This window comes from Hylobates moloch, unplaced genomic scaffold, assembly GCF_009828535.3.
Source record: "Hylobates moloch isolate HMO894 unplaced genomic scaffold, HMol_V3 SCAFFOLD_14, whole genome shotgun sequence".
In the NCBI taxonomy this organism is placed as follows: Eukaryota; Metazoa; Chordata; class Mammalia; order Primates; family Hylobatidae; genus Hylobates; species Hylobates moloch.
Window position 1 is genome coordinate 57,050,000 of NW_026652289.1, and position 20,218 is coordinate 57,070,217.

The 20,218-nt window shown below is 41.5% G+C and overlaps 1 protein-coding gene across 1 annotated transcript in view; it reads right to left on the minus strand.

Annotated features, from left to right (window-relative positions):
• Positions 1-20,218, minus strand: part of THSD4 (thrombospondin type 1 domain containing 4) — a 663,778-nt gene that overhangs the window by 203,789 nt on the left and 439,771 nt on the right. The window lies entirely within an intron of this gene.

Below are 20,218 nucleotides of genomic sequence, written 5' to 3' on the forward strand. Positions count from 1 at the left end.
CTCAGGTGATCTGCCCACCTCAGCCTCCCAAAGTGCTGGGATTAGAGGCATGAGCCACAGTGCCTGGCCGAGACCATTTTTCAAAATGTCTACATCGTAATTTAGCATCTAAGAGGACTATGATAAGTTGCTGATAGTATATTAATTATTTTTTGGCTCCTTCAGTGTCTCAAGTACAAAGACCTTTAGCTCTAGACCACCCCTGTTCTTTATTATTGTCCTCATCCCTCCTGTCTATTCTTACCCACAACTTATTTTCTGTCTCCTAGACCTCTGCCACTCCAAACCCAACATTTAAGATCCAGGTGAAATCCCACCTCCTACATCATGTGAAGTCTTCTCCAGAATAATGCTGCTTTTCACATGGTTTTCCTAAGCTACGCTGAAGAGAAAAAAAGCCCTTTCCATCTAACTTTAAACATTTCCAATATAATGAGATTCTGGACATGACTCCAGGCTAATCAAACTTGTGTTTATTCTAGATTTTGCTTTGTGGCACATACAGAGCTGCTCGTGCACACAGCTGCTTTGTCACAGTAAAGAGAAAGAGTGCTACGATATTTTCAGGAGAGATTTCTGATCTCGCAACCAAACTTCCATTACCAGATTACGCTGAAGCAATAGTGACATTTCAGTAGCTCTGTACAGGTCAGCTAGATTTTTCCACGTCCTTGTGATTCACAAATCTGGAATCATCAAAGATTACAGCCTCTTCAGAATTTATTTGGTCTTGAAAATGCTCTTAATCAGTTTGACATTTTTATTAAGTTCAAAGTCTTTCACCAAAGCCTGGTGCAATTACAGTCATTTATAAAGTGGCCAACATGAGCAGAGTCTTGGCAGGCCCGTGACAATGCCTTGCGAAGTCCGGCAGCCTGGACATGCTCACCCAGTTTTCTGCTCCCTTGTCTTAGAAGCTCCATGGAGGCCATAAGGGAGCAACCCCTGGAGTGGGTGTGAGAGTAGCTATCCTGGAGTGCTTTCTCTAGCTGCTAAAGGCTTTCATTCTAGGCTGATTTCATAAATGCATCAATTCTCCCCACTACCCCCGGCCAATCCTTGAGGCAATAAAGGGAGAGGATCTGCTCTCACACACAGCAGGAATTGTTAAATGATAGTCTTTAGTAGAACAGAATGGTAATGGCTCTTGCTCTGTCATCACATGAGCCTGGACTCAAATCTCGCCTCCAACATGCACTCATTTTATCATTTAATTATCTCATGGGTTGTTGGGCAAGTTATTTATTCTCACCAAAACCAAGTTTCCTCATCTTTAAGATAGGCATGATAGGTTGGGTACAGCGGCTCACACCTGTAATCCCAGCACTTCGGGAGGCTGAGGCGGGTGGATCACCTGGGGTCAGGAGTTTGAGACCAGTCTGACCAACATGGTGAAATCTCCTATCTACTAAAAATACAAAAATTAGCCAGGCATGGTGGTGTGTGCCTGTAAACCCAGCTACTCAGGAGGCTGAGGCAGGAGAATCTTTTGAACCTGGGAGGTAGAGGTTGCAGTGAGCTGAGATTGCGCCACAGCACTCCAGTCCAGCCTAGGCGACAGAGCAAGACTCTGTCTCAAAAAGAAAAAAGAAAAAAAAAAGACAGGCATGATAATAGAGGATTAACTGAGATAATGTAGGTGAAATGCAGAATGTAGTGTCTAGAATGTAACGAGTGTTCAGTTAATGATGGCTGTTGTTACTACTTTAATTGTCATTGTCATCATTATCACTGCATAACATGAACCAGCTTTGGGGGTCACTGAAAATGGTTGGGTGTGATTAATAATTCCCAATCATTCTTTTTCTACTCCAGATATTTAGAAAGTGCCTTATATGTGTAGGGCATTATACCAGGTACTGTGGGGCTTACGATGATTCAGACACAGACTCTTCCCTCAAGGATCTTACAGAAGAGTAGAAGTCACGTATTAAGACAAAGAAGACAATGAAAAGAATTCCAAGAGAAGAGCAAACAAAACCTACAGGAATTCAGAAGGGGAGTATAGCAGAAATCAGAGAAGGTTTCCTGGAGGAGATATACCTGAGCTAGTAAAGATGGTAAGATTTGACCATTCAAAGACTAGAAGGCAGGTACTCCAGGAGGAGAGCAAGACTTTGAAATACAGAGCTTTCTGTGTGAGTAAGTCTTGCACAGAACACTAACCCACAGTATTGACTGTAGCTAATTAGTAGCATTTCCCCAAGGCACGCTGCTATAAAATCTTAATTGCTGTTTTAGTCTTAGGAAAGAAATGCTTTGGCTGCTCAAAATCAGTCACTTTGGAAGGAAAGTGAAATAGGCTTTCAACAGATGGAGTCATAACAGAAAGATGACACTAACCACGCCTGGATGTTTTAGAATTTGAGATGTGAGAGCTTACGGTCAAACAGAGAGCCAAAGCGCCTCTTGGTGAGATTTGTGGCTCTGCAGCTGGAAAGGCGCTTCCCATACCGGGGGGCATTGTGCGGAAGACATTGGGGCTTTATGTGGCTCCCAGTGTTTGGGTTCAAAGTGGGCCTCTCCACACAATGCAGAGAGATGACATTTGCCCTTGAACGCACACACATTCCTCCTGGCCCACTGCCAGAGTCCACTGGAGCGGCTGAGCGGCAGAAAGGAACAGCTCTTACTTTATAAAATGCTCCTCATCAGGTTTTATGAAGAAAATGGAGCAGGGCCTTGCCAGGGGAGCACATACCACACGGGCTCGACGGCATGTAATTAGCCTGCATTACTATTTGGGCAGCGTTCCTGGTTTAAGGGCCTTTCTACCCTTGAGATACTCCATAGCATTTCTATGACCTCACAGGTGGCTAAAGTCTGGCCAGAACAACAGTTTGCCTGGGTTTGAACCTTAAATCTAGGAGTGAAGAGAAAGCATTATGATGTGGATGAACAGGGCCTGGCATATCAGGGGCTCATGAGTATGTGACAATGTGAAGAAATAGTTAGATAGGAAGTGGGCTCCATGTATGATGTCAGCTCAGAGGACTTGGACTCTCTGCAGGGGACAAGCATCCATATTTCTACTTGGATGGAAAAAAAATACAGCAAATCAATCAAATATTTATCTTGTACATACTGTGTAACCAGCATTACATTGCTAGAGACAATAGATTGGATTCAAAAGAAATATAAAACATAGTCTCAAAGATTTACAATGTAGCTTGGGAGACAGAACTAAGCCACATGAAATTCTTGTACCCAATAACATTTATGGTTTTACTAAGGTTTTTCAAGTGGTCCTAACTAAATACTGACAGTAGTGCAAGTCTAATTCAGAGGGGGAAAAAAGGTCGGAGAAAATTGGATTAGTTGAAAAAGTTGTCATGAAGTGGGCAGGACTTAAGCTGGGGTGTTCCTAACATAAGTGACACATGCCTTTGTCAATCTTTAAAAAATAAGCTCTGGCCAGATGCGGTGGCTCAACTTGTAATCCCAGCACTTTGGGAGGTGGAGGTAGGAGGGCTGCTTGAGCCCAGGAGTTCAAGACCAGCCTGGACAACACGGCAAAACCCTGTCTCTACAAAAAATACAAAAATTAGCTGGGTAGGGTGGTATGTGCCTGTAGTCCCAGCTAGTAGGGAGGCTGTGGCAGGAGGATCACCTGAGCCCAGGAGATTGAGGCTGCACTGAGCTATGATCTCGCACTATACACTGGGCGACAGAATGAGACCCTGTCTCAAAACAAAAACAAAACAAAACAAAACAAAAAAAACAAACAAAAAACACCTAAGAGAAGACAGGAAGAGCTGTGGAAGATTCCAGCCCAAAGCACGGGGTGGGGCACGAAGAGAGTGTAGCAGGGAATGGAGAAATGAAGCCTACAAAACGATGGACCCTTCTCCCCAACCTTCAGTCAACTCCTGGCCTTTACAATGAATCCTCTAGTGTATTTATACTTGATATCACATATACCTCCTGGCCTTCCTTGTCTCAGTACCCATCAGTGCCTATAGTCAAAAGGTCAAACTTATGGCCTTAGAGATGTGTCCTGTTTGACTTTTAAAATGTCGTGATGTCACCACTCTAGTCAAACTAGCATTCTTCGAATGTACCATGGGCTGGATACCTTCTGCCCTTGGTACTTGCTCTTGCTGCCTTGGCCTGGAAGGTTCTTCTTGCTCATCTTCCTGACCAATTCTTAGCAGTCTTTCAAGGTCTAACTTTAAAACAACTGGCTCGGCGAAGCCTTTGCTAACCCCCAGGGCTCTGCCCACCAAGATAGCCTGGCCTCGATCTCTCGACCGGTCCTCTTTGCTCAGCTTAGCCTGCACTAGGAACACTTCTTGTTCCCCTGATAGCCTGGGAGCACCCTGAAGGCCTGAACCATGACTTATTCATCTGGGTGATCCTAAGGCCCAGCACAGGATTGGGCCCACAGAAAGTGTTCACTAAATGTCTGGCGCTCAATAAATGTCTGAGGGAGAAATGAAAAACAATTCAAGGAAGTGCCTGAACTCACTTCCTTTGGGGCTGACACAGAGGTGTTCCCTGATGAGACATGTATCGCAGGGTCCTGGCAGCTTGGAAGCCATGCCTGGGGACGAGAAGGGATCTGCTTTCCCACCCTAGGAGGCCATAGAGGGAAGGGACACTTCTCACATAGGGCGTCAAGCTTGTTAAAAATTTGTCAGTGTCATCCAATACTTGGGGGTGGGACATATGCAGGATAAACGAAGTCATCAGAACTAGGTGGTTTGACCAGGAGTCTTCTCCTCCTGTTCTTCCAAATGAAGTATTAAAAGTGCTTTCTTTGTATACATGCTTTTTGGTAAAAAGCTTTTTCTTTAAAGGTCTAATGATCCTTAAAATGACCTCTGTTATTGTCTTTTATAATGTATGTTGTCTATAGAAATAGCTGGCATAAACACTCTGTAAAGAAGTCTAGAAGAGCTGCATATATATGTTACCACATGTGTATTTTGATATACATACACACATATATCTGTGTGTGTGTGTGCATGCGCCTATACCTATTTAGCAACTTTCTGAATCTCTGAAAATTTGCAAGGTATAATACATATCAATTGATAAAGAGTCAAATTGTCAGTTTCAGCCAGGCTGTTCTTACACATATTCTTGCCTACTTGAGACAGGAGATTCTGGGTAGCACCAAGGAAGGCCTGTGACAGAAAACGTCCCCAAGAATTTGAGAAATTTAATGCCATAATTTAGAAATAATCTAAATGGTCAATGGCCTTACCCAAAAACAAGATTAAAAGAACAATATTTTTTGGAACAATTAGAAAAGAAACAACTTCAAAGTGAAACATTCAAACAAATAATTTGGACTGACTGAAAAAAGTAAAATTTAGTTAAATATTTTGGTTTAGCAAGAGTTCCTCTTTGCCTCACCCAGCCCTGTTCCCTAAAGCTTGTGGCTTCAATGTTCCTTGGCTGCTTTCCTTCTTCCCCACACCCCCTCTTTGGCTGCCGCTCTTAAACAACAGCATTCCAAGTCAGGAGAACCAGGGTCACCTAGGGGCCCGACAAACCACTGCCACTCTTCCACCTCCCTCTGCTGCTACATGCTTCTGCTGTCTCCAAAACAGAGCTGCGCTCCCCAGCCAGGAGGCCTGCAGGATTCTAACCCTACCATGTAGAAAGGGAAACAAACAGAAGGCGGTTCTATCATTAACATTTTGGCCCAACTGAGCCTAAAGATTTTGGTCTTTAGGATCAACCTAGGCCCCGTCCACACCAGGAAACTTTAGAATTCAAAGAGTTCCCACAAGTGACTCAATCTGGAGTAACTAGATAGAACTAGTATCTTATTCTGTCCCCATTGAGCCAGTCTTAGGTTGATACTATGGACAATCTGAATGGCAACTCAGTTTATAAAATACAAAACTCTTAGCAATAAGCTTTCACAGAACCTTCTGGAAGATGATGCACTGATGCATTTAGTGCATCAGAAAAACAGATGGCCACTTCTGGAATGTGGTGGAAGACTTTCATAAAAAAAAAAGGCCTTTGGGTAATTATCTTGTGTTTGTACTTGGAGAAGAGGAAGAAAGAGAGAAAACCACAACAATGTCATGATCTGACTGCATTCCTACCCACAGAAGGGTGACACACACTGTGTCATTTGTGGAAGGCCACTCTCCCCTCAAGCCAGTCAGCAAAATAGAAGTCGCCCCAACATTTCACTCAACCACCACAGACAGCGATTCCTCTTAAGACATGTTTTTAATAAAGGATGAAACAAATACTCACAAGATAAAAAAACACAAACAAGGAATACCTCAAGGACATTCTGGTTGTGATTTTAAAAATACAAAACAAACAAAACTGAACTTTCGCTGGAAAAGAAGCAATAGTGAGGTAGGATGGAAGATGCATGTCCTGACTTTAACGGTTAGGAGATGCTGAAACGGTCACCAGTGAAAAGCTGTGCTATCTCTCTCAGTCTAATCGATCTTCGTAGTTAACAAAAACACAGACGCAAATCCCTTTTTGTCACTTATGCAGAACTTGGGCAAGTTTCTTAGCGTCTTTGGGTCTTGGTTTCCTCATCTGTAGAATGGGTATAACAGTAGCTACCATCTTTAAATGGAGGGCGTTGAACTAGCAGATCTTGAGGTGATGGAGTTGGGGGAGTCTTCTGCTCAATAATTCAAGGGAGAATGTTCTCCACTTAACAGGACTCTTTGGAAATACAATCTGCATCCCCTGGACTTGCATACACACATATGCAATTTTAGGCCCTCTGAGCTTCCAAAGTGCTGAACATATGGCTTGTGTATTAGTTCATTTTCAAGCTGCTGATAAAGACATTCGAAACTGGGAACAAAAAGAGGTTTAATTGGACTTACAGTTCCACATGGCTGGGGAGGCCTCAGAATCATGGCAGGAGGCAAAAGCACTTCATTTTTTTTTTTTTTTTGAGACGGAGTCTCGCTCTGTCACCCAGGCTGGAGTGCAGTGGCGCAATCTCGGCTCACTGCAAGCTCCGCCTCCCGGGTTCACGCCATTCTCCTGCCTCAGCCTCTCCGAGTAGCTGGGACTACAGGCGCCCGCCACCACGCCCGGCTAATTTTTTGTATTTTTAGTAGAGACGGGGTTTCACCGTGGTCTCGATCTCCTGACCTCGTGATCCGCCCGCCTCGGCCTCCCAAAGTGCTGGGATTACAAGCGTGAGCCACCGCGCCCGGCAAAAGGCACTTCTTACATGGTGGTGGCAAGAGAAAAATGAGGAAGAAGCAAAAGCAGAAACCTCTAATAAACCCATCAGATCTCGTGAGACTTATTAACTATCACGAGACTAGCATGGGCAAGGCCAGCCCCCATAATTCAATTACCTCCCCCGGGTCCCTCCACAACACATAGGAATTCTGGGAGATACAATTCAAGTTGAGATTTGGATGGGGACACAGCCAAACCATATCACCTTGTTAAAACAAATCTTTAGGATTCACAGTGTCTGACTTCCAGGCCTGCCCACCCGTAGTACCTTTCCAGCATCACCCATTACCCGTGTAGAAGACAGCTTCCAATCCCAATCTGACTAAAGACAGAAGCTCATACATTTAGTTTAGTAAGAAACTAGCTGACTTTTCAAACTCAGCTCATCTTTGTTCTCTATGCCAAACTTTTCTTGTTTATACCGTATCACCACTTAGTTCCCACCACTGGGATTGATTGAGCCCCTAGATAGCTGGTAAATGCTCCCTTCTTCTTCAACACCTAGCTCAGATGTCACCTCTTCAGAGAAGCCTTCCCCAATCCCTCCCTCCCAAAGGAGACTCAGCTGCTCCTTTATTTCCGCTCCGGAGCTCCTTGTATATCCCTCATGCATAAAATACACTTTGTTAACTTCTGTCTCTCTTTCTCGACTAGGAAGTCCTCCAGACCAAGACTGTATCTTATTTTGCCTGATGCACATCACACAACATGGATATGGGGTAGGAAATGGGTTAATGCTTGTTTGATACATGGAGGTCTGAGCACCAACGATCTGGAGCACGCTTTCCCATGTCTGCTGCTGAAGCCTGGGAAGCAGCTGAGACCCCAGGGAAGAGGCCTAAGGTCTCCACCTAAGGCAATGTGGGGAGCCTCTTTGATTTGGGAAGCCTGGATCACTTGGGCACACCTGGGTCGGGCTGGATACTCTGGAGCTCCAGCAGAGGCTGGCTCACAGAGGGCAGAAATCCCAGCTACTAACAGCGGAGGCCGAGGTGGGTGGATCATGAGGTCGAGAGTTCAAGACCAGCCTGGCCAACATGGTGAAACCCTGTCTCTACTAAAAATACAAAAATTAGCCGGGTATGGCGGCACATGCCTGTAATCTCAGCTACTGGGGAGGCTGAGGCAGGAGAATAGTTAGAACCCGGGAGTTGGAGGTTGCAGTGAACTAAGATCATGCCATTGCACTCCAGCTTGGGCAACAGTGACACTTTGTCTCAAAAAAAAAAAAAAAAAAAAAAAAAAAGATCCATCCAGGCTTGGGAACAGAGTGGAGTGAAAGGAAGTAAGAGTCCAGTGGATCCCTGGGCTGTGAGGCAGAAGGGGCAGAGAGAGGGACCGGGCAGGAAAAGGCAACCCCCATGCTGAGTTGCATTCAGCACCACTGTGCAGCTCATGTCCAGCTGCCCCACCTCACCACCCTCTCAAGTCCCTCCTGTTCCTGGGCACCTTTCCCCTCTTCCCTCTTTCTCATCAGCCCCCATTCTTAGCGATTTCAAACGGTCACTAATTTGGGTAGTAAGATTTTTCTGCCGGAGGGGTGGGAAGGGGTGTCAGGGTCTTGTGCTGTTGTCCAGGCTGGAGTGCAGTGGCACGATCATGGCTCACTGCAGCCTTGACCTCCCGGGCTCAAGCAATCTTCCCACCTCAGCCTCCCAAGTAGCTGGGACTATAGGCACATGCCACCATGCCTGGGTAATTTTTGCATTTTTTTTCTATAGAGACAGGGTTTTGCCATGTTGCCCAGGTTGGTTGGTCTTGAACTCCTGGGCTCTTGTAATCCACCCACCTCGGCCTCCCAAAGTGCTGGGATTACAGGCGTGAGCCACCATTCCCCAGCCGATAGTAAGAATTTGCATCCAAGCACCGAGGACAGAAGAGAGATGAGCAGAGAGGCAGGGGAAGGGCAGGAACAGGTAGGAGGGCACTGTCATCCTGCCTTGTCACACTGTCTCCAGCGAGTTAGGGTGCTTTTAAAAGGTCACCCATGAGGGTGTCTTACAGGCTCTTTTTATCACAATGGACAAAGAGAGAAGGCTAGGGACAGGATAGAAACCTCTGCTCACTTCTCCACTTGATTTAGATTTGGCTCTGACCCTCTCTGGAAAGAACCTGAGGTTCAAATCTCTATTTTCGCTAGGTGCATATCCTTGGAAAAGTTAATGAATCTCTCCAACATTCCAATTGCTCTGCATTTAAAACAAAGATGCTCCTGCTGACCTCACAGAACTAAGCTGGAACGCGATGAGAGAAGGCAGGCAGGACAGTCAGCTCAGCATGGGACCCGTGTGGCTGCTTGCTAAATGTTACTCCTCACCCCTCCTCTCAGTCAGCACTGAAACTCAGGACTTGAAACACCTCGATGCTCAATATTCTAATGTATGCTGTTCTCAACCTAGAGGCAGGCTATGTTCCAAACATTTGAAAGCTGAACTACGAACGTGTTTTTCCACAAAATGCATTCTGTAAATGGTGATTGGGTTCCCAGACCTATCTATAAAAGTGAATCCAGCCCACAGTGTATTCACTTTTATAGACAGGTCTGGGAACCCGATCACCACGTATAGAACAGTGACACGATTCTGTCGTTGTTCTGGAGACCAGAACCCAATTACCCAGGAGGGCATGGTTTCTGTGGGAAAATGTGTTCTGAATTCCAACTTGTCATGCCAGGCAAACAGCTTCTCCCGGCACCTCTACAGACAAGTAACAGCTCAGTTCCTGGGGCAGCAGGGCCATGCGGCTGTGCACATGCTCAGATGGCTCTGGGGGCTGCCAACAGCCTCCTTTTCCCTGCCGCTGCGTCCTGCAGCTCCTGCCCATCATGCGCTTCACTGCTGGTGGAACATGGGGGAACAGGGCATTCACCTCAACAACTGTCAAGAACCTCAAATGGTTTCCCTGCCAAAAGATCCAAATTTCCTCTCTGCTTCTTCCCATGGTGACCACATGTCGGCTTGGAAATGTGTGTTCTTTTCTCTTTCAATGTTACTGCTGTGTGATAGGGAGGAAACATTGCAAGCTATGGAGCAAAACCCTAGCTCAAATCCTGGCTACATCACATGCTAGCCAGTGACCTTGGGCCAACAAGCTAATCCCCCAGCTCTCTTTTCCTCGTCTTTAAAATGAGGGGCATTAACACCTGCCTCATAGGGATGGGAAAATTACATGAGATAATGTTCATGAAAACACAACATGGTGCCTGTCACCCATCAGGCCCACAAACATTTGTTTTCTTTTTTTCTTCCTTTATTTCTATAATGAAACCACTTCTGAACAATACCATTCCCATTTACCTGTTTACCTGCTGCCTTTTTGTTATACACCCACTTTTTTGTTTCTCAGTTTTTGGTATATGGAACATATCTGGATTTTTTTTTTTTTTTTCTAAAAAAAAATCTGGCCCCAGTCTAAATGTCTCTCCCACAAATAGGCTGGTTGCAAACATTCTTGCAGAAGGTTACACTGGGCCTCATACTCCCAACAGCTGCCCTCTGACATCTCCTGGAGCTCCACCAGCATGAATTCACCAGGTGTTTGTCCTTGAACTCTCCCTTTCGGTGTCATCTGCCACACATGAATCATGTTACATGTGTGATGGGGAAGCCCAGGGGATGATCTGCTCCTCTACCTTGCAGATGGGAGTCCGCCAAGCGGATGAGTATAGCAATGCTCTTGCTGTGGGACAACCGAAGCTGTCGGAGCGATCAAAATCTTATCACATAGTTATGTGTTTGTGACATGCATAAATGGAAAACAGAAAGGCACAACTGGGCAGCCTTGAAAGGCTAGAAAAGCCATGGACAGCGAGGTGCAATTCCCAACTCCACCACACACTACTGTCTTACCTTCAGTCACTGACTTTCTCCAAATTCCAGCTTTCTGAGGTTCATAATAATAAACAATTGCCTTGCCCATTTTGTGACAATAGGTAAGAGGAAGTCTACAGAAATGCTTTTCTATTTTGAAAAGCCCTTTCACAACACAAGATATTGTCATTACTGTTATCATACATATTGTCATTTGAGAATGGCCTATTCTTTTTTTTCTTCAACTTTTTTTTTTTTTTTTTTTTGAGATGGAGTCTCGCTCTGTTGCCTGGGCTGGAGTGCAGTGGCGCGATCTCGGCTCACTGCAAGCTCTGCCTCCCGGGTTCAAGCCATTCTCCTGCCTTAGCCTCCTGAGTAGCTGCGACTACAGGCGCCTGCCACCATGCCCGGCTAATTTTTTTTGTATTTTTAGTAGAGACGGGTTTCATCATGTTAGCCAGGATGGTCTCGATCTCCTGACCTGATGATCTGCTTGCCTCGGCCTTCCAAAGTGCTGGGATTACAGGCGTGAGCCATCGCACCTGGCCCTTCTTCAACTTTTAAGTTCAGAGTACGTGTGCAGGATGTGCGGGTTTGTTACATAGGTAAACATGTTCCATGGTGGTTTGCGGCACAGATCATCCCATCACCCAGGTATTAAGCCCAGCATCCATTAGCTATTCTTCCTGATGCTCTCCCTCCCCCCACCCACCCCTTCTGACAGGCCCCAGTTGTTCCCCACCATGTGTCCATGTGTTCTCATCATTCAGGTCCCATTTATAAGCGAGAACACGCAGTATTTGGTTTTCTGTTCCTGCGTTAGTTTGCCGAGGATAATGGCTTCCAGCTCCATCCATGTTCCTGCAAAGGACATGATCATGTTCCTTTTTGTGGCTGCATAGTGAGAATGGCCTATTCCTTTCATCAAACTAGTCCGGGTCCACATGGCCTCAAAACTACATTATTACAAGCTGCCAAATCAGTCTTGGTCCAGCACTGGCTCATGCCATTCTGAAATTCTGCTGTGAACAAATGTATTATGGAATATTTCTTCAAGTCTTCAGGCAAAGATAGGGAACGACACCATAAACACTTGGGTTTCCATCACCCAGATTTGTCTTAGCCCAACAGATATGACCGAATGTCCTTCCCTCAACTCCATTCCCCTCTCTCCTTCATCCTTGATCTCCTTCATCAATTTGGCATTCATAATTTTCATGCGTATTTATATTCCTACTGATATGTATAGATCAAGAAATGATTGATGGTATTGTTTTACATTTTTAAAAAGTTTCTATAAATGATATAATACATTTATAATTCAGAAACCATCTTTCTTTCACATTTGATTTCTTATTTGTGTCCATGATGACACATGTGGCTCTAGTTTTCCTGTTTTTAAAGTGTTACTCTGTACTTTATTACATGCATAGCCACAACTTATTTATCTATTCTCCTGGGGATGGAGATTGAGAATGTTTCCAATTATTGGTGATAATAAACAGTGCTGCTAGCAACATTATTGTACTCGTCTCTGTGCACACATGTACAAGGGTTTTTCTGGGTAGCACTTTTCAAACTTTTTACTGCAACCAACAGTAAGAAATACATTTTAGGCCAAGTGTAGTGTCTCATGCCTGTAATCTCAGCACTTTGGGAGGCTGAGGCCGGAGAATTGCTTGAGGCCAGGAGATCATGACCCAACAGGGTGACACAGTGGGGCCCCATCTCTACCAAAAAAAATTGAAAAGTTAGCTGGGCATGGTGGTGCATGACTGTGTTTCCAGCTACTTGGAAGGCTGAAGTGGGAGGATCCCTTGAACCCAGGAGGGCAAGGATGCAGTGAGCCATTATTGTGCTCCTGCACTCCAGCCTGAGTGACAGAGCGAGACTCTGTCTCCAATAAATAAATAATAAATAAATAATTAATTAATTTATATCACACCATACTACACAAAACACAAAGTATGTATGCACACACACAAACACACACAAATTGGAACTATTTTATGAAATAGGACTTGTTACTCTTATATCCCATGTCCTTTAATATATTCAAGTCCATTTAATTCTATAATTTACATGCTGGTCAAAATCCACTAAATTCACTGTGTAAGGCATTAATGAACCTTGGATATACATTCAGACCTGAAATTGCTGAGTGAATGCATGACTATGTGAATCTCCAACTCTCCATTGTAAAACTGCTATTTTAAATCACTCTCCAGCTAAAAAAGCACAAAAGGTCCCTAATGTCTAACATCCCACAGCAAATTCCTGGGTCTCTCTCACAAGGCTTCCCATGACTCAGCCACCTCCCTGACCAAATTGTCAACACTCATTCATTAACCTTTTGACAGGTCTCCCCATGCTCCCACAACACACTTTGCTTGTTCCTGTCTTTGCTCAAACTGTGCCCGCTGACTGCAACACTCTTTTTCTCCCACTCTGCATAACTGATACCTATCTCCCCAACATGCATTCCAAGCTACCCCAGCCCCATACTGCCCTCGAACTTAAGCCTCATTTAAAAGCATCACTGGCCAGGTGTGGTGGCTCACGCCTGTAATCCTAGCACTTTGGAAGGCCGAGGTGGGTGGATTGCTTGAGCCCAGGAATTCGAGACCAGCCTGGGTAACATGGTGAAACGCATGTCTACTAAAAATACAAAAAATACAAAATACTAAAATATTAAAAATACAAAAAAATTAGCCGGGTATGGTGGCACATCCCTGTAGTTCCAGCTACTAGGGAGGCTGAGGCGGAAGGATCACCTGAGCCTAGGAGGTCAAGGCTGTGGTAAGCAGAGACTGCATCACTGTACTCCATTCTGGGTGACAGGAGTGAGACCCTGTCTTGAAAAATAAATAAATAAATAAAAATAAAAAATAAAAAAAAATAAATAAAAGCACCAATATGATATTTCCTCCTAATCTTCAGCTGTGTCTCACTTTTCCCAATGCCAAGATTCTTGACAATGAAACTATGCCACAGGGAGAGTCCTGGTTTCAGAGGTAGAGGATCTCATTCTTGAGTCAAAAGTCTCAGCTTCCAAGCCACTGGGTTTGTTACCTCAAGTTAATCTTTTAACATCTCTATCTGCCATTTTCTTTACCTATAAAATGAAAACACGGTAAAACTGTTTTTTGGTTTTTAAAAGAGAAAATGAGATCACAGCTATAAAAGTGCTTTGAAAACTGTAAAGGGTCAGAGATGGGCTTATTCCTACATGCATTTTATACCTTCCATAGGGCCTAGCACTGAGTAGGCATAATGCTTGTTGGTTCTGATAAACAGCTTCCTTTAACGAATGTAAACAGCTTCATGAAAGAAACACAGAATAGTGTAGGCAGAATTCTAAGATGATCCCCAGATTTCCTGCTTCTGCTGTACTGCATACCCTGGATAATCCCACAACTGTGAATGTGTTGGAGTTTACTCCCACGATTAGGTTATGTTAAATGGCACAGTTGACCTTCAGAAAAATTATCAGAGTGGCCTGACCTAATCACATGATCCCTTTAAAAGCAGATAGTTTTCTCTTTTTGGTCACAGGTTTGAAGTATGAGAAGGATTTAGCATGCTGTTTCTGATTGAAGACAAAGGGAGCTATGTGACAAGGAATGTGGGTGGCCTTTAGGACTCTCAGAGCATCCCTCAGCTGAGGGCCAACAAGGAAATGGCTACTTCAGTCTTCCAGATGCAAGGAAATGAATTCTGGCAACAACCAGTGAGCTTAGAAAAAGATTCCAAGCTCTAGATGAGGGTGGTGCCCTGGTAAATGCCTTGATTTCAGCCCAGTGAGACCTTGAACAGAAAACCTAGTCATGCTGTGCCCAGACTTCTGACCTATAGAAATAGAAATTGTGACATAAAACATTTATATTGAGGGGTGTGACATCAGCAAGATAGAAGAATATGATCCCAGAGATAGTCCCATCAGCCAAGAGAAAGTCTTTATCTGCCAGAACCAGATGGAAAAGACTCGAAAATGTATCTGCTCCTTCAATCTAAGGCTACATGAATTATGAAGAATCAGGCAAAAATGACACTGCCAAAATAAACTAATAGAACACCAGTAACCAACCCTAAAGAAATGGAGATCCATGAACTGCTTGACAAAGAATTCAAAATAATCATCTTAAAGTTAATGAGCTACAAAAGAATTAGATAACTAAATGAAATCATAAAAATGATACATGCATAAAATTAGAAGTTCGATAAAGAAATAGAAACTATAAAAAATCCTGGCACTAAATAATACAATGACTGAACTGAAAAAAATCAATAGAGTGCTTCAACAACAGACTCAATCATGCAGAAGAAAGAATTGGTAAGCTCAGATACAAGTCATTTGAAATTATCTAGTTAGAGGCACACACACACACACACAAAAAGAATAAACAAGTGTAAAGAAAGCCTACAAGACTTATGGGACACCATCAAGTGAACCAATATATGCAGTATGAGAGTCAAAGAAGGAGCAGAGAAAGAGAAAGAGGTAGAAAGCTTGTTTAGAGAAATAATGACAAAAAACTTTACAATTCTGGGAAGGATATTCAGCATCCAGGTCCATGATGCCCAAGTAACCACAAACAGACTGAACCTTAAGAGATCTTCACTGAGACACATTATAACCAAATTGTCAAAAGTCAACTACAAAGAGAGAATTTTCAATGCAACAAGAGAAAAGTGACTCTTCATAGACAAAAGAAACTCCATGAGATTATACGTGGATTTCTTGGCAGAAACCTTGCAGGTGAGGAGACAGTGAGGATATATTCAGAGTGCCAAAAGGAATAAACAAACAACTCTGCAAACCAAGAATACTATATCTGCTAAAATTGTCCTTCAGAAATTACAATGACAAAGAGATTTTCCCAAACAAAAGTTCATTATAATTAGGTCTTCCTTACAAGAAATACCAGAATTCTCCAAGTTGAAACAAAAAGACACAAATTAGCAATATGAAAACTTTTAAAGTATAAAACTCACTAACAATGGTAAGAATATAGTCAAAATCAGAATAACCCAATATTGTAATGGTGGCATATAAATTGCTTTTAATTCTGGTATAAAGTGAAAAGACAAAAGAGTAAAAATAACTATGGCTACAATAATGTATTAATAGAGATACAACATAAAAGTTATAAATTGTAATATCAATAACATAAAATATGAAAAACAAGTTAAAAATGTAGATTTTTAAATTCAATCAAAGCTTGTTATCAGCTTAAAAAAGACTATTATAGATATACGATGTTTTATGTAAGCCTCATGGAAATCATGAAGATAAAAACTGTAGTAGACACACAAAGTACAAAGAGAAAGGAATCAAAGCGTACTACCTCAAAAAATTGTCAAATCGCAAATGAGGACATCTAGGGAGGAAGAAAGGAAAAAAGGAACTAAAAAACAGAAACGATTAACAGTAAGTTCTTAACTATCAATAATTATTTTAAAAGTAAATAGATTAAATTCTCTAATCAAAAGACATTGAATGCCTGAATGGATTAAAAAATAAGATCAACTATACATTGCCTATCAGAGATTTGTTTTAGCTTTAAGGATAAACACTGGTTGAAAGTGAAAAAAGTCAAGGCCGGGCATGGTGGCTCATGTCTGTAATCTCAGCACTTTGGGAGGCCAAGGTGGGCAGATCATCTGAGGTCAGGAGTTTGAGACCAGCCTTGCCAATATGGCGAAACCCTGTCTCTTCTAAGAATACAAAAATTAGCTGTGCATGGTGGTGGATGCCTGTAATCCCAGCTACTTAGGAGGCTGAGGCAGGAGAATCACTTGAACTGATTCAAGTGGAGGTTGCAGTGAGCCGAGATCATGCCACTGCACTTCAGCCTGGGTGACAAAGTGAGACATCGTCTCAAAAAAAAAAAAAAAAAAAAAAGAAAGAAAGTGAAAAAAAAAAATCCACGTGAATGGTAACCAAAAGAGAGTAGAGGTGACTATACTTAAAATAGACTTTAAGTCAGAAACAGTCAAAAGAGACAAAGAAAATCATTATATGATGATAAAGGAATCAATTCATCAAAAGAATCATCAAGAGAATAATTATAAATACATATGCACCCAATATTGGAGCACCTAAATATATAAAGCAAATATTGACAGAACTGAAGGTAAAAATAGACAGCATCACAATAATAGTAGGGGCCTTTAGTACCCCAGTATAACTAACAGTAAACAGATCATCCAGACAGAAAATCCATAAGGAACAGTGGACTTGAACAACACATAGACCAAATGGACCCAACAGACATGTACAGAACATTCTACCAACAGCAGCAGAATGCATATTCTTCTCAAGAGCACACAGAATCTTCTCCAGGATAGAACATATATTACACCACAAAACAAGTCTTAACAAATTTAAGAAGAGTGAAATTATATCAAGTATCTTTCTGATCAAAATACTATGAAACTAGAAATTGCAGAAGAAAATTGAAAAATTCACAAACATGTGGAAATTAAACAATGCACCTCTAAACCCACTCTTGAACAACCATCAAGGAAGAAATCAAAAGGGAAAATAAAAATACATATTAATACAAACAAAAATGGAAACACAACATATCAAAACTTATAAGATGCAGCAAAAGCAGTTCTAAGAGGAAGATTTATAGTGACCATGAAAAAACAAAGATCTCAAATAAACAACGTAACTTTAGAAACTTTGGCTCCTCAAAGAACTAGAAAAAAAAAAAAAACTAAGCCCAAAATTTGCAGAAGGAAGAAAGTAATAAAGATTATGGCAGAAATAAATGAAATAAAACTAGAAAAACAACAGAAAGATCAATGAAACTAAGAGTTGGGTTTCTGAAAAGATAAATAAAATTGACAAACATTTAGCTAGACTATAAGAAAAGAGTCAAAGGCTCAAACAATCAGAAATGAAAGCGGAGAGATTACAACTGATATGACAGAAACAAAAAGGATCCTAAGAGACTACTATAAATAATTATATGCCAAGGTGAATAACTTAGAAGGATAAATTCTGAGACATATACCACCTACTAAGACTAAATCATAAAGAAACAGAAAATCTGAACAGACCAATGATAAGTAAAGAGATAGAATCAGTAATTCCTCTCAACAACGAGAAGTCAAGATTGGATGGCTTCACCAGTGAATTCTACCAAACCTTTAAAGAAGGATTAATGCCAATGTTTCTTAGACCCTCCAAAAAAACTGAAAGGTAGAGAGCATTTCCAAACTATTTTTATAAGGCCAGCATCAATATTCTTGATAGATACAGATGCAAAAATCCTCAACAAAAATACTAGCAAACTAAATTCAACAGCACATCAAAAGGAACATGTACTACAGTCAAGTGGTACTTATCCTTGGGATGCAAGGAAGGTTCGACATGTGCAAATCAAGATGTGATATACCACATTAATAGAATGAAGGACTACAGTTAGTTATATAATCCTCTCTACTGATGTAGAAAAAAAGCATTTGACACAATTCAACATCCCTTTATGATAAAAACTAACAAATCAGGTATAGAAGAAATATACCACAACATAATAGGGCTATATATGGCAAGCCCACAGCTAAAGTCATACTCAACAGTGACAAATTGGAAGCTTTTTCTCTAAGATCAGGAACAAGACAAGGATGTCCACTCTTGCCACTTCTATTCAACATAATACTGAACTACTAGCTGCAGCAAGTAAGCAAGAAAAAGAAATAAAAGGCATCCAAATTTGAAAGGAAAAAAATCAAACTGTCTCTATTTGCAGACGACATGATCTTATACATAGAAAATCCTAGACCCTAACAAAAAAACCTGTTAAAACTAATAAACAAATTCAATAAAGTTGCAGGATACAACCTCAGCATACAAAAGCCAGTTGCACTTTTATACATTAACAATGAACTATCCAAAAAGAAATGAAGAAAATAATCTCATTTACAAAAATAAAATACTTAGGAATAAACTTAACTAAGGAGGTAAAAGATCTGTACACTGAAAACTATAAAACATTGAAGAAAGAAATTGAAGAAGACAAATAAATAGAAAGATCTGCATTCATGGATTGGAAGACTTAAAATGTCCATACTACCAAAAGTGATCTACAGAGTCAACGCAATCCTTATCAAAATTACAAAGGCATTTTTCACAGAAATTGAAAAACAATCCTAAAATTCAAATAAAACCACAAAAAATCCTGTATAGCCAAAGCAATCCTGAGCAAGAACGAAACTGAAAGTATCACACTTTCTGGTTTCAAAATATTATAATGCTACAGTAATCAAAACAGTATGGTATGAACATAAGAAACAGACGTATAGACCAATGGAACAGAATAGCCCAGAAATAAACCCACATGTTTACAGTCAACTGATCTTCAACAAGGGTGCCAAGAACACACAATGGAGAAAGAATAGTCTCTCAAATGGTGCTGGAAAAACTGGATGTCCACATGCAGAAGAGTGGAATCAAACCCTTATCTCTACAAAAAAATCAATATAAATGGATTAAAGACTGAATTGTATAAGATCTGAAACTGTAAAACTACCAGGAGAAAAGAGGAAAAAAGTTTTTTGACATTGGTCCAGGCAATAATGTTTTTTGTTGCACAGGCAACAAAAGCAAAAACAGACAAGTGAGATTGCATCAGACTAAAAATCTTCTGCACGGCAAATGAAACAATCAACAAAATGGAAAGGCAACCTATGGAATAGAAGCTAATATCTGCAAAACATATATCCTGATAAGGAATATCCAAAATATATAAGGGGCTTGACTCAGTAGCAAAAAAATCAAATAATAGACATTTCTCAAAATAAGGCATACAAATGACCAACAGGTACATTAAAAGATGCTCAATATCACTAACCACCAGGGAAATGTAAATCAAAACCAGAATCCAATATCACCTCACACTTGTTAGAATAATTACTGCCAAAAGACAAAAGATTAAGTGTTGGTGAGAATGTAGGGAAAAGGAAACCTTTGTACATTGTTGATGGAAATGCAAATTGGTACAGTCATTAAGGAAAACAGTATACAGGCTCTTCATAGCATTAAAAATAGAATGACCTTATAATCCAGCTATCTCTCTTCTGAGTATATATCCAAAGGAAATGAAATCATTACCTTGAAGAGTCATCTGCACTCCTATGTTCATTTCAGCATTATTCACAATAGCCAAGATATGGAAATAAGTGTCCACTGATGGATGAATGGATAA